Source organism: Scyliorhinus canicula, chromosome 16 (assembly GCF_902713615.1).
Source record: "Scyliorhinus canicula chromosome 16, sScyCan1.1, whole genome shotgun sequence".
NCBI classification, from domain to species: Eukaryota; Metazoa; Chordata; class Chondrichthyes; order Carcharhiniformes; family Scyliorhinidae; genus Scyliorhinus; species Scyliorhinus canicula.
The window spans coordinates 11,248,095-11,262,209 of record NC_052161.1 but is presented as its reverse complement, the minus strand read 5'-3'; the positions used below and the strand labels follow the sequence as shown (position 1 = coordinate 11,262,209).

The 14,115-nt window shown below is 43.6% G+C and overlaps 1 protein-coding gene across 2 annotated transcripts in view; it reads left to right on the top strand.

Moving 5' to 3' along the window:
• LOC119979297 (metal transporter CNNM2-like) overlaps positions 1-14,115 on the top strand; it is a 231,752-nt gene that overhangs the window by 2,011 nt on the left and 215,626 nt on the right. The gene's annotated exons all lie outside the window — the stretch shown is intronic.

Genomic DNA, 14,115 nt, shown 5'->3' with positions numbered 1-14,115 from the left:
GTGTCATTTTGCTTTCCATAGGTGGGGTGGGGGTCAGCTAGGTTATACTTTTGTAAACCCCACCAGCTATATCCTTTCAGACAAATTTCTTTGGGTGTTCAGTAGCACTGTTCATATTGCATAAACTGAGAAAGTTTGATTTCTAGAAATGTGCAGTTGCATGAAATTTATTAACCCAATCCCTGTCAGATTGTACACAAGACTAGAGTCTACTCGTGACTAGTCTGATAGGTGACATGCCACAGGTTTGCCAGCATTTTAGAGAGAGTATACTTTGAAATTCAGTACATGTAGATACAAGTATAATGTAGTGGAAATCTGGTGTCAGCTTAGGGTTTGCTACAACTTGTGGTGAAACTAAATTTGGTTTTGCAAATATATTTAATATGACTTTTGGTTTGTAAAAAATATGATCTAACAAAAATAATGCATGTGCCTGGCGGGATTTATTTTCTTGCAGATTGTAATCCATGTACTATTTTGAAAAGTTCTTGTGTCTGAAGCAAGTTGCATTTAAATTCCATCCTCAATGCATTATATCTGTCAGGAATTTGGTGCTTTTAGGCGGGGGGGGGGGGGACTGAAATATCCAAAATGTAATTTCTAAATTTTTGTGGCTGACTGCAAATGCATTGAGGGTTCCATCTATATAATGGGAATTTGAGATATGTTAGGTCACTGGTGATGTGAACAATGGAATTAGTTGGTGCAGCTGCAAAAGAGAATATAATTTACAATCTCAGTCTCTCCCTTCCCTTCTGAAATGAACTGAGAAATTGACTTGTGAAGCCAGTATAAATATGCACATATAGAATGTAAAGGACATGCATCCCTGACAGCTTGTTTGTTATGTGAGGGTCACTTATTTGCAGCTACCCTGCAAATACATTGCTGTAAGTATTTTACAGTACTAAAATGTACTCTGAACAAATCATAGACTTGTTAGAAGAATCAGCTACCAGTTTTATTCATGTGTTCAAAAAATGTAGTTTTGCAACATTCTTTGACTGATATTGCATAAATGTTCTGGTGTAATTGGTGAGTTTAACCCATATCTTTGAAATGATTTCAATATGTTTAATCTTTGCCCACAGGTCACTTTTCTGTCTTTCCATCTATATTTTTAAGAATTAATTTGAATTGTATAAAGCTTTGAAATATATTATTGAACCTGGAGAACTTGTAAATGCTCATGTATGTTGGCGACCTTTTAGATGTGTGGCATCGAGTAGCACAATGCATTAACAGTGTCAGGATTTTTCCTTGCTTGGGTCAGGCAGGGGGCACTGAGTGAAATTGCGACGTGGTTTCTAGTGATGTTTTGATTTTGGGCTGTTTGTTGATTCTATCTGGACCAATAAGGGCTGGGGAGATTTTGTGGCAGGAGCAGAGGCAGGTGAACTGTCCACTCGACATGTATAATGCTTCTCTAGCTGTAGATGGAGATTATATTGCACCAGTTTTAATTGGTCCATGTAATAAGAGGCACCATGTTATAACCGGTGTCTTCTGCCATCAGCGGATGTAGCAATTCTACAGGTGTACTACTGTTGGAGGGGCTGGAGTGTCTCTTTGTGCCATTTAAAATGCAAATCTGGGTTCTGGGATCGATTTTGATATGTCCTGCTTGCTCTATTCACTATTGCCTAATCAAAGAAGATCTTACCAGGTAAACTTGTGTTTATCTTTGTTCGGCTGGCAGCAAGAGTACTTCACCAGTCCCTGTGGAAATACAGTGGGCTGTCATCTCATATGTCGCCTTGGCTTCCCTCCATCATCTCATGCAGCCTCTAGCTGCTTGAACAGGTGGCAAGCCTGTGCACTCCATTGGTTGGCTGACTAAAAGTCAGAAGCAGCCAAATTTTATGATTACTCGAGGGCAATTGAGTTTGGTCACACTATGTAATGTCATTTGTACAGAATAATGCATTGTTCTGTATTGCTTTGAATTATTCTGAATATGCACACCTATTGCTACTTGTGGTTTAAAATGAAGGCCAAGAGAGGGAACAAATAAGAATATTATCAAAAGGATAATCCACCTCCACCTCCTGAGGTCCCGAGCATCATAGATGTCTGCCGTAGCCAATTCAATGCATTCCACATGACATCAAGAAATGGCTTAAGGCCCTGGATACTGCTAACGCTGTGGGCCTGGAAAACATTCCGGCCATAGTACTGAAGACATGTGTTTCAGAACTAACCAAGCTGTTCCAATACAGCTACAACACTTGCATTTACCTGAAAATGTGAAGAATTGGCCAGTATAATCCTGTACACAAAAGGTACAACATTTCCAAACAGGCCAATTAGTGCCTCATCCATCTAATCCCGATCATCAGCAAAGTGATGGAAGGGATCACCGACAGCTTTATGAAGTGGCACTTAGTCACCAACAGCGTGATAGTTTCTCATTTTGTGTTCCACCGACCACTCGGCTCCTGACTTCTTTGCAGCCTTGGTCCAAACATGAACAAAATTGAACTCTAGAGTTGAGAGTGACTGCCCTTTTGCATCAGAGCAGCAGTTAACTGAGTGTGGTACCAAGAAGCCCTACCAAGACTAAAGCCAGTGGCAAAAATTCTCCACTAATTGGAGTTGCACCTTGCACAAAGGAAGATTAACCGTTTCAGTCCCGGGTCATGACTGCAGGTGTTCCTCTGGGTTATTGTCCGAAGCTTAAAAATCTTCAGCTGCTTCTTGAATAACCATCCCTCCATCATAAGGTCAGAAGTGGAGATGTTCATGGGGGATTGCATCACCAGTCATGACTCCTCAGATACTGAAGCACTCCATGTCCATATGTAGAGGGCCTCAACTTTTTACAATTTATATAAATGACTTGGGTGAAGGTATGGTTGTGAAATTTGCTGACTAACAAAGAGGACATCAGGAGACTACAAAGGGACAGCAATATGTTTAAGTGAGTGGGTGAAGATAAATCAAAGGGAGTAAAACGTGGGCGTATGTGAAATGGTCCATTTTGTCAGGAAGAATAAAAACAAATTACTTATTATTTACAAATCACAGTCTAGAATGCAGATAGAGCAAGTATTTAGGAAAACTCATAACATGTTATTTTTTTATTGTGATCGGAATTGATTATAAAAGTAGGGAGGTTATACTTTACTTGTACTGGACACAGGTGAGATCACAATTCCTACAGTGCAGAACGAGGCCATTCGGCCCATCGAGTCTGCACCTACTCCCTGAAAGAGCCTCCACCTAGGCCCACTCTCATTTAAAAAAAAAAAAATGTTTTTTATTGGATTTTTGCACAAGAGTATATTTTGCCGTTATTTACACAGGTTGTGATATATCTATATATACCTAAGTAGGCATCCGTTCATGCCGGCGAGGCACTTCCGGAGGGCAATCCTCGAGTGGGTTTGGTGCCGGTGTTGCCCCTCGCGCTTCTCCCGGTCGGTTTTGCCGCTGTTGTCTTCTCGTGCATGCTGCCGCTTCATCCAGCCCTCCCGTCCTCCGCCTGTGTTCTCCTTTTTTTCTCGGTTCCTGTGGATGTCAGGTTGGTTAATGTTTCCCTCCCTATCCACCCCCCCCCCCCCACCCCCCCCCCCCCCCCGTGGTTTGCCTTTCCTTCCTCTTAGAATGAGTTGTTGTATCTGCCCCTCTCCTGCTTTGGCTGCTTTCCCCTGGTTCCTGGCTACATGGCTATTCTTCTCCTTGTTGGTTGGCCACAAACAAGTCCCGGAACAATCAGGTGAATGGCTCCCACGTTCTGTGGAAACCGTCGTCTGACCCTCGGATGGTAAATTAAATTTTCTCCATTTGGAGGGATTCTGGGAGGTCAGACAGCCAGTCGGCCCACTCTCTCATATCCCTGTAACCCTATGCATTGATCATGGCCAATTCACCTAACCTGGACTGTGGAAGGAGCACCCGGAGGAAACCCGGGGAGAATGTGCAAACTCCACACAGACAGTCACCCAAGGCTAGAATCGGACCTGGTAACCTGGCTACCCATCATGCCACGTGCTGTCCTAAAACATCTAAGTATTGTGTACAGTATTGGCCTTTTTTAAGAAGCAGTACAGAGAAGGTTTACTAGACTAATACCTGGAATGGGCAGGTTGTCTTGTGAGGAAATGTTGGGCATGTTAAGCTTGTATTCACTGGAGTCTAGAGTAAAGATGAATTGATAGAAAGTGAAGGGTCTTGACAGGGTGGATGTGGAGAGGATGTTTCCTCTTGTGGCAGAATCCAGAACTCGGAGTCAAATGTTGAAAAATAAGGGGTTGCTTGTTGACTTAAAAAGTTTTTTTTTCTCCTTCACTTCAAACTGTCTTGGAAGATTTTTAAGACAGAGCTAGATAGATTCTTTATTAACAGGCAGGAATGTGGAGTTGAGGTTCCATCAGATCAGCCATGATATTGAATGGTGAAGCTGACTCGAAGGACCGAATTTGTATGTTCATAAGTCAAAGGTGTGATGGAATACTGTTCACTAAGGGGCTGGTTTAGCACAGTGGGCTAAACAGCTGACTTGTACTGCAGAACAAGGCCAGCAGCATGGGTTCAATTCCCGTACTGTCCTCCCCGAACAGGCGCCACAATGTAACTTCATCGAAGCCTACTTGTAACAATAAGCAATTATTATTATTATTACTTACCTGGATGATTGCAGCTCTTACAATGCTCAAGATGTTTGACACCATCGAGGACGAAACAGCCCGCTTGATTGGCACCACATTTGCTGCCTTAAATTTTCACACCACCGAGATACATCGGCAGCAGTGTGTACCATCTACAAGATGCACTGCAGCAACTCACCACAGGTCCTTCGATAGCACCTTTTAAACTCTTATTACCTTGAAGGACATGGGAAACAGATGCATTGGAACACCACTGCCTGTAACTTCCCCTCTAAACCATCCACCATCCTGACTTGGAAATATATTGTTGTCTCTTTACTGTCGCTGGGTCAAAAATCATAGAATTTACAGTGCAGAAGGAGGTCATTCGGCCCATTGAGTCTGCACCGGCTCTTGGAAAGAGCACCGTACTTATGCCCATGCCTCTATCCTATCCCTGTAACCCAGTAACCCCACCGAATCTTTTGGCCACTAAGGGGCAATTTAGCATGGCCAATCTACCTAACCTGCACATCTTTACACTGTGGGAGGAAACCCAGGCAGACGCAGGGAGAAAGTGCAAACTCCAAATAAACAGTCATCCGAGGCCGCAATTGAACCTGGGACCCTGGAGCTATGAGGCAGCAGTGCTAACCATTGGGATTTCTTTCCTTATCAGCATTGTCCACATGCACTGCGGTGGTCGAAGGAGAAGGCAACTCACCAGAAAATTCTCAACAACATTAAGGGATGGGCAACACGGGCTGGGATGGGCAATCCAGGCTGGTCTTGCCAGCGACACGCACTTCCTGTGGGGGGAATAAAATTCAAAGTCTTGTCAGAAGGAGACTGGTGGGGGTGGCACAGTGGTTAGCAGTGCTGCCTCGCGGTGCCAAGGACCCGAGTTTGTTCCCGGATCATTGTCCATGTGGAGTTTGAACATTCTTCCCGTGTCTGCGTTGGTCTCACCCCAACAACCCAAAGGTATGAGGGATAGGTGGATTGGCTCGCTAAATTGCCCCTTAAATAATAATTGGGTATTTTTAAAAAAGAGGCGGCTGGTGGAAGCATTTACGTTTGCTGAGAAAGAAGGACTTGAAATGAAGATTTTGATCCATTATATGAATAAAAGCTTAGCAAAGAAAAAAACTAAGATTTATATCAAGCCTTTCTCCAACCCCAGTAACTTCAATTGCTTTAGGGTCAATGAAATACTGAAGTGTTGGAAAGGTTGGAACCAACTGTCCATAGCAAGGTCCACAAATAGCAGAGGTGAATAACCAGATTTTTTTTTTGTGATTTGGTTGAGGTATAAAATATTGGCCAGGAATCTGGCAAGGACGTTGTCTTGCTGTTTTTGGCATAGTGAGGTAGGTTTGATAGCATGTCAGCGAGTTGGGACCGTCACTCTGTTTAACAGCATGTTAAAAATTTGGCACCCTGACAGTATTGCAATTCCCTTAGTGCTGTTGTGAAGTGTCAGCCTACATTATGTGCTAAATTCTCTGGAGTGCTACTTGAACCCACAACCTACTGAATTCATTGGGGAGGTGCCACCGTCTGAACCAAGGCTCACACCTCAAGTCCAATTGCAAAGGTAGGAATTCTATCTGGTCAAATTATTTCAATGTCTAGGGTTTTGTATTTGTTTGTTGTCATGGTGTACAACTTTAAAAAAAAATTTTTTTTTTTAGAGTACCCAATTATTTTTTCCAATTCAGGGGCAATTTAACGTGGCCAATCAGCCTACCCTGCACATCTTTGGGTTGTGGGGGTGAAACCCACGCAGACACGGGGAGAATGTGCAAACTCCTCACAGACAGTGACCCAGGGCCAGGATTCGAACCCAGGTCCTCAGCGCCGTAGGCAGCAATGCCACCGTGCTGCCCCTGGTGTGCAACTTTAAGCAGTTGTCTGATTGTGACTTCTGAAATCTGTCCCTTTTATTGATGGGAATTACTGCATCCAGCTCGTAACTGATTTCGGTGAGGATCTTTTTAGTTGTTACTGAGCAAGGATATTATCATGTAAGGTGCTGACACTTCAAATTATGACCTGTGTATTGTTGTATTTGTCCTGATTAATACAATGTAGTCATAGTGATGCTTTGTTGGGAGCTGTGTAACAACATAATACCATTCATGTGGGAAAATCTCACAAGAACAACGAAAAACCGTTTGGCCCAATGAAGCTTATTCTCTTAGCACGTTAACTGTTGTAGCCTAACATCTAACTTAATTTGAATATTCCTAATGCCTTTGTCTCTATTATCTTGCCTGCCAGATTTTCCTAACATTTTATCATCCTTTGAATTACCATTTGCTATTCTAAATTAACTTTTGATCAATTAAAATTTGCCTTCCAGTGCTATTCTTGGTGAACCTTGTTGTGCCAGTTAATATTTCGCATCGAAAGGGAAAATGCTGGAAAATCTCAGCAAGTCTGGTAGCATCTGTAGGGAGAGAAAAGAGCTAACGTTTCGAGTCCGATGACTCTTTGTCAAAACTAACAGACAGAGAGAGTGGGAAATATTTATACTGTGGAGTGAGAATGAAAGAGGAGTCATAGCCACAGAAACCCAGGGAAACTTGGTGCTAATGGCCACAGAAACCAAGCGGAAAGAGTGCTAATGGAAGTCCCCAGAGAGGACAAAAGATGTGAAAGGTCAAACAGCAGGGATCGAGGGCAGGTAATTGTCGGGGGGGGGGGGGGGGGGGGGGGGGGTGTCCCACTTGGAGGCGTCCCACTTGGAGGCAGAATGTTGGAGGCACATGAAAGGATCAGTGGAACGGGGGGGGGGGGGGGGTTCTTGCTGAAAGAAGTAGGCATGGAGACGAAGGCGACGAAAGAAGAGTTCAATATTTCGCATCGTTGAAATTCCTCAACCTTTTTGAACTTCAGTACTCACTTGTATTTCAGCCGCATTTGGTGTGCTTCTGCACACATTTTGTATAATAAAAGAATCACATATATTTCAAATATGGTCTAACAAATGCATTATAAAGTCGGTGGAAATATTTTGATATTGATTTTGGAAGGCACTCAAGTAATTATCGTATAAACATGGTGGTTGGGGGGGGGGTTGGTTTCTGGCCGTTCTTACCTGCGGTGAATGTTTGCCACAGGTTTCCCGGCAGTGGGGAGGTGGATTCAATGGGAAGTCCTATAGACAGCAGCGTGACCAGAAGATCCCGCAGCTGGCCAATGGCGGGCCACCTCCCACCATTGAGAGACACTCCGCCGGAGGTGCGAAAGATTAACCCGTCCCGCCTTGTATGTTCCTTATATTGAAAATCGACACCCAAGTCAGAAAATCTTTATGCAAGTCAGATCATTGCCCACTTAGAGCTTCAACCCTGAGTGATCCATCCTTGGGTGACATTGCAACCATTTGCATTATATCAGTTGAATGGATTGAATAATCTGCTTTCCCAGCCAAATAAATGAGAAGATTCTTCCTTCTGCTGATGCTTTAGTTAAGTGGTTCAGGTGATGAACATTGCCAGAATATTTATTTATAGATTGTGGGGAACATAGCCCAGCCTGTTTCTGTCCTCACCAGATATCCATAACAAAACAAAGAAAAGTACAGCACAGTAACAGGCTCTTCGGCCATCTAAACTAAAATCTTCTACACTTGCGGGGTCTGTATCCCTCTATTCCCATCCTATTCATTTATTTGTCAAGGTGCCCCTTAAACGTCACCATCGTCCCTGCTTCCACAACTTCCTCCGGCAGCGAGTTCCAGGCACCCACTACTCTCTGTAAAAAAAAAAAAACTTGCCTCGTACATCTCCTCTAAACCATGCCCCTTGCACCTTAAACCTATGCCCCCTAGTAATTGACCCCTCTACCCTGGGAAAAAGTCTCTGACTATCCACTCTGTCTATGCCCCTCATAATTTTGTAGTCCTCTATTAGGTCGCCGTCAACCTCCTTCGTTCCAGTGAGAACAAACCAAGTTTATTCAGAACAAACCAAGTTGACATGAAATGAAACTGAAAATCACTTATTGTCACAAGTAGGCTTCAAATGAAGTTACTGTGAAAAGCCCCTAGTCGCCACATTCCGGCGCCTGTTCGGGGAGGCTGGTCCGGGATTTGAACCGTGCTGCTGGTCTGCTTTAAAAGCCAGCTGTTTAGCCCATTGTGCTAAACCAAGTTCATTCATTTACTTCTTGGTAGCAATCACTGGACATAATCAGAAGCTCAATGACTGACTCTACCACCCCAACCTCTCTCTCCCAACACCAACTCCCTCTCTGGATTCCAAAGCCAATTTTAGTGCTTTGATCTTGGCTCAATTCAGCCATAGAATCAAAAATCAGAGATGTGAACCATCAGTATTACATTGGTGCATTTGTCTAAGACTGGAATATTATCTAAGAGTTTTTTGGTGCAATAGACTTGACACAAAATCTTTGTAATTGGATAAATATGGCGTGCAAATCCCAAGTGGAATGAGTTTCAGTCAACCCATTCTAGTTTGTGTTGTCCAATGCAAATTCTCTCCCTCCAAGAATCAGTAATGATTAGCATTCAACATTGATAAATTCACTTCAGCGATGAAGCAAATTGTTGAGCTTTTGTCTTTGCCAACTGACCTGTACTGCAGCAGACCACCAAAATACTTGATGCAGGTAAAAATAGCAGTTATCCCTCTTTAAATTTGAGTAGGATGCACATAAGAACCAGCTCTCACCAAACATTTGATGGAGTGGTCAGCCACAGTTGTTTGGCAGTATTGTATCCTTTCCTTTATAAAGGAGAGGAGGAATACAAGGAAAAACTGGACGATGTCACTAAAATATGTTAGATCGATGCCAAAATTTAACATCCCTCAAATTAAATTGCTGGAACAATCAGTTTTGAAGTGGTTACTAATAAGTTGTGGGTAGATGGGACCTGATGAATTTGATAATTCAAGGTTAAGTGAGTAGGAGGCAATTTCAGTTAAGCTGATGTAGGTAGTCTAAACATAACTTTGCGTGAATTTCCCAGTAATTCAAATTCTAAGCACAAAATGTTATTTGCTGGCTAGCTTTCATTGTCAATATTTTGAGCGATGTCACAGCAGTTGTCAGACAATGGACAGCAAGGTAGCACAGCGGTTAGCACTGTTGCTTCACAGTGCCAGAGATTCGGGTTTGATTCCCAGCTTGGGTCACTCTGTGCGGAGTCTGCATATTCTCCCCGTGTCTGGATCGGTTTCCTTCGGGTGCCACGATTTCTTCCCAACAAGTCCCGAAACACGCGCTTGTCAGGTGAATTGGACATTCTGAATTCTCTGTGTACCCAAGCAGGTACCGTAGTGTGGCGACTAGGGGATTTTCACAGTAACTTCATTGCAGTGTTAGCGTAAGTCTACTTGTGTAATTAATAAAGATTATTAATTATTAGTATTTCCAGTAAAGTATACTCCAGTTTGTGTGCCAGTGTGATTTAAAAAAAAAGATATAGACCATATTTGCGAATATGCTGGGAAATATCAAGTTTTGAAATTGTTGCAAAATGTATGCTTTGTTTTGTCAAACCTGTAGTTTATTTAACGTTCTCTACTGACAGTAAAGATGACTATTTTGAAGATGGTTATTTTTGAAAGTTTCATGATGAGGCAGGTCCACAAAAAGATGTTTAATTTATTTTTCCTGTAAGTTTTCATACATACAAATTAGGATTGAGGCCATGTAGCCCTCAAAGTATTACGGAACATTAAATATTTACTTGACTGCCACTTGAAAAACGTTCAAACTGATTCAGTGGCGATCTAGGCCGATTCTATGGAAGACTTTTTGACTGTCAAAACTTAGTCATAACCATTTACATTCTTAACTATTAACATTTTTTACAAATTAATTTACGGGATGTGGGCATCGCTGGTTAGGCCAGCATTTATTGCCCATCCCCAGTTGCTCTTCAGAAGGTGGTGGTGAGCTGCCTTCTTGAACCATTGCAGTCCTTCAGGTGTAGGTACACCCACTGTGTTGTTAGGGAGGGAGTTCCAGGATTTTGTCCCATTGACAGCGAAGGAACGGCGATATATTTCCAAGTCAAGGTGGTGAGTGACTTGGAGGGAAACCTCCAGATGGTGGGGTTCCCAGGTATCTGCTGCTCTTGTCATCTTAGCTGGTAGTGGTCGTGGGTTTGGAAGGTGCTGTCTAACGAACCTTGGTGAGTTACTGCAGTGCATCTTGTGGATGGTACACCAGGCTGCCATTGTTTGTCGGTGGTGGAGGGTTTGAATGTTTGTGGAAGGAGGAGCAATCAAGTGGGCTGCTTTGTCTTGGATGGTGTCGACCTTGAGTGTTGTTGAAGCTGCACTCATCCAGGCAAGTGGAGAGTATTCTGTTACACTCCCGAATTGTGCCTTGTAGATCGTTTACAGGCTTTGCGGAGTCAGGTGAGTTACTTGGCGTAGGATTCCTAGCCTTTGACCTGCCCTGGAAGCCACAGTATTAAAGTGGCTAGTCCAGTTCAGTTTCTGATCAATGGTAACCCCCAGTATATTGATTGTGGGGGATTCAGCAATGGTAATGTCATTGAATATCAAGGGCTGATAGTTCGATCCTCTCTTGTGGGAGATGGTCATTGTCTGCCACTTGTGTGGCGCAAATGTAACTTGGCACTTGTCAGCCCAAGCCTGGATATTGTCTGGGTCTTGCTGCATTTGGACATGGACTGCTTCATTATCTCAGGAGTCACGAATGGTGCTGAACATTGTGCAGTCATCCGCAAACATCTCCACTTCTGACCTTATGATGGAAGGCAGGTGATTGATGAAGCAGCTGAAGATGGTTGGGCCTAGGACACTATCCTGAGGAGCTGCTGCAGCCATGTCCTGGAGCTGAGGTGATTGACCTACAACCACCACAAGCATCTTCCTTTATGCTGGGTATGACTCCAACCATGGAGAGTTTCCTCCCGATTCCCATTGACTCCAGTTTAGCTAGGGCTCCTTTATGCCATACTCGGTCAAATGCTACCTTAATGTCACTCTCGCATCACGTCTGGCATTTGGCACTTTTGTCCATTTTTGAACAAAGGCTATAATGAGATCAGGAGCTGAGTGACCCTGGAGGAACCCTAACTGAGCATCCATGAGCCGGTTATTGCCTTCCATCACTGCTGATGATGGAGAATAGACTGATAGGGTGGTAATTGGCTGGGTTGGATTTGCCATGTTTCTTGTGTACAGGAAACACCTGGGCAATGTTCCACATTGCCGGGTAGATACCAGAGTTGTAGCTGCACTGGAATAGCTTGGCTAGGGATGTAGAACTGCTCCAGAACTAGAACAGATCTAGAACTACTCCAAGTAATTTATTTTGTAGGGAGTGCGAATCGAGCCAGAACTTGTGACGAATGGGAGGCTTGATGCCAAGTAGGTGAGTTAAACATAAGGATTTGAATTTAAAGCTGCAGGGCCACTGGCGCCAAATATAATTCAGTGAAGATAGCGAATGCAGGAGCATGTCTGGAAGTAGAATTTATGATGGGATGAAGGTTTTATAGAGAGTGGAGAATGGAAGCCTTGACAGCATTGAAATATTTGAGCCTGTTGGTGACCAAGCATATACGAGGGTCTGAGTGGAAGATTAGCTGAAGTAGAGTTGGAGGTGGACATTGTTACAGGAGTGGAATTAGGTAGCATTTGAAATGAAAAGCTACACAAGTGGAATAGGGTAGCCTTTGTGATGCAAAGTCTATAGCAGGCATTTTCAAAGTGGGGAGCGCGATCCATGGGTGGGTCGCGGGGCGTGTGTCGAGAGGGTCGCAGAGCCAGCCATTACGCCGTTCCCGATCGCGGGAATTCTTGCGCAGCAACCGGCTTTTAACAATGGCGGTCGCAACCAGCTTAAAAAAATGCAGGCGCACTGTGCGTTCCTGCCCGCTTAACAATGCGCATGTGGCCTGGGAATGTTGGGACCTGAACCCGAGGTCAAAGTGTGATCGCGACATGGCGGTGGCTGACTGCAGGGTGATCACCGATGATGAACAAGGCTATGACTTCAGTCTGTTTTGCATCCCTAAGCATTACTCAAATGATCTGGAAAGTATATATTCCTCATGGTTTAATCATGGGCAGAACTGAACATTTGGCAAAGGATATAATGAAAGCCATGGGAAATCATCACACCGGTGCCCTCTGTGTACTGAAGGGTGGCTGTAAGGTTTTTGCTGACTGTTTATGCTACATTAAAGCATTGAATCGAAACAGTGACCAGTCAATCCCAATGACGGTGGACATCATCGGCTTGAAGAGTTACTGTAATGATCAGTCAACGGGGGAGCTACTCGGAGTTTACGAACTGAGGTACGAAATCCACTCTTTCATCCTCGCGAAATTGTCCTCTCTGATGAAACTTGGATGCTAACTCTGTCTTACCTTGCAGACATCTTTTCAATTCTAAATTAACTGAACCTCAAATTGCAAGGGAAGGATTATGATTGCTTTTGACACTGAAGAAATCGCAGCTTTCCAAAAGTCATTGAAAGTTTGGCAATTGCGATTCAAAGCCAGAATTACTACACGTTCCCTACACTGCTATGACACTTTGAAGAAAACAGCATTAGTAAGGAAACTGAATAGACTGGCATATCTGATTCCAAATGAAGCTGACTGAACTTCTGCGCCTCAGCTTTGATAGCACATTAATAACACAGCACAAGTGAATGAAACTGTCAGTTTTCTGGTGTAATGTCTCCAAGGAGTATACAGAGCTGAGTAAAACGAGCATTTTGTTGCTTTTGTCCTTCTCAACGACCTATATGTGCGAGGTTGGATTTTCTGTCCTCACAAAGATGAAGACGGCACATAAGAACCGGTTGAATCCTGTACCCGATATGCGCATAACCCTCTTGTTTGGAGTGAGATCGTGAGAACCAATCAGGTTCTCCTCTCTTCATTAAAGGTAAGAGAAAATGGTGGGTCGCGAAGGTCGGCCGGCGTGGATCGCGAAGGTCGGACAGCATGGGTCCCGAAGGATGGCTGTTCGGTAAAAATGGGTCCCTGGGAAAAAAGTTTGAAAAACACTGGTTGATAGTGTTGAATGTTTATCTTGGAGGGAAAGGTCAAATGGAATACAGCTGGTTATGTATTATCTGGTGCGACTTCAAGCAGCACATGAGGAGGAGCTGAAGCTGGTGGCAAGCACGTGACAAAGTCTGAAGATGGTGGCTTCAGACTTCCCAATTGTTGTCTGTAGGAAATTGTAGCACATCTGGGACTGAAAGTTGTAGAAACAGTGAGGTAATGAAAGTGCAGAGCGAGATGATGTCCAGAGGGAGGTTAGCGACTATATTCTGAGTCCTGATGTCTGTGCAGAGTGTAAGGATTTGAGTGAGTGATTAACTCTTTGAACAATGGTCGCCTGTATACTCGGTGCCATTATCATGTTGTGTATTCTCGCCCATGTTGTCTGTATTCTCATCTACAGATAGAGGCGACAAAGAATAAATTATGAGATTGAGATAGCTGTTTTGGTCTGATGGTTGAAAGCATTTAGTGGCGAGTCTGCAATCTGA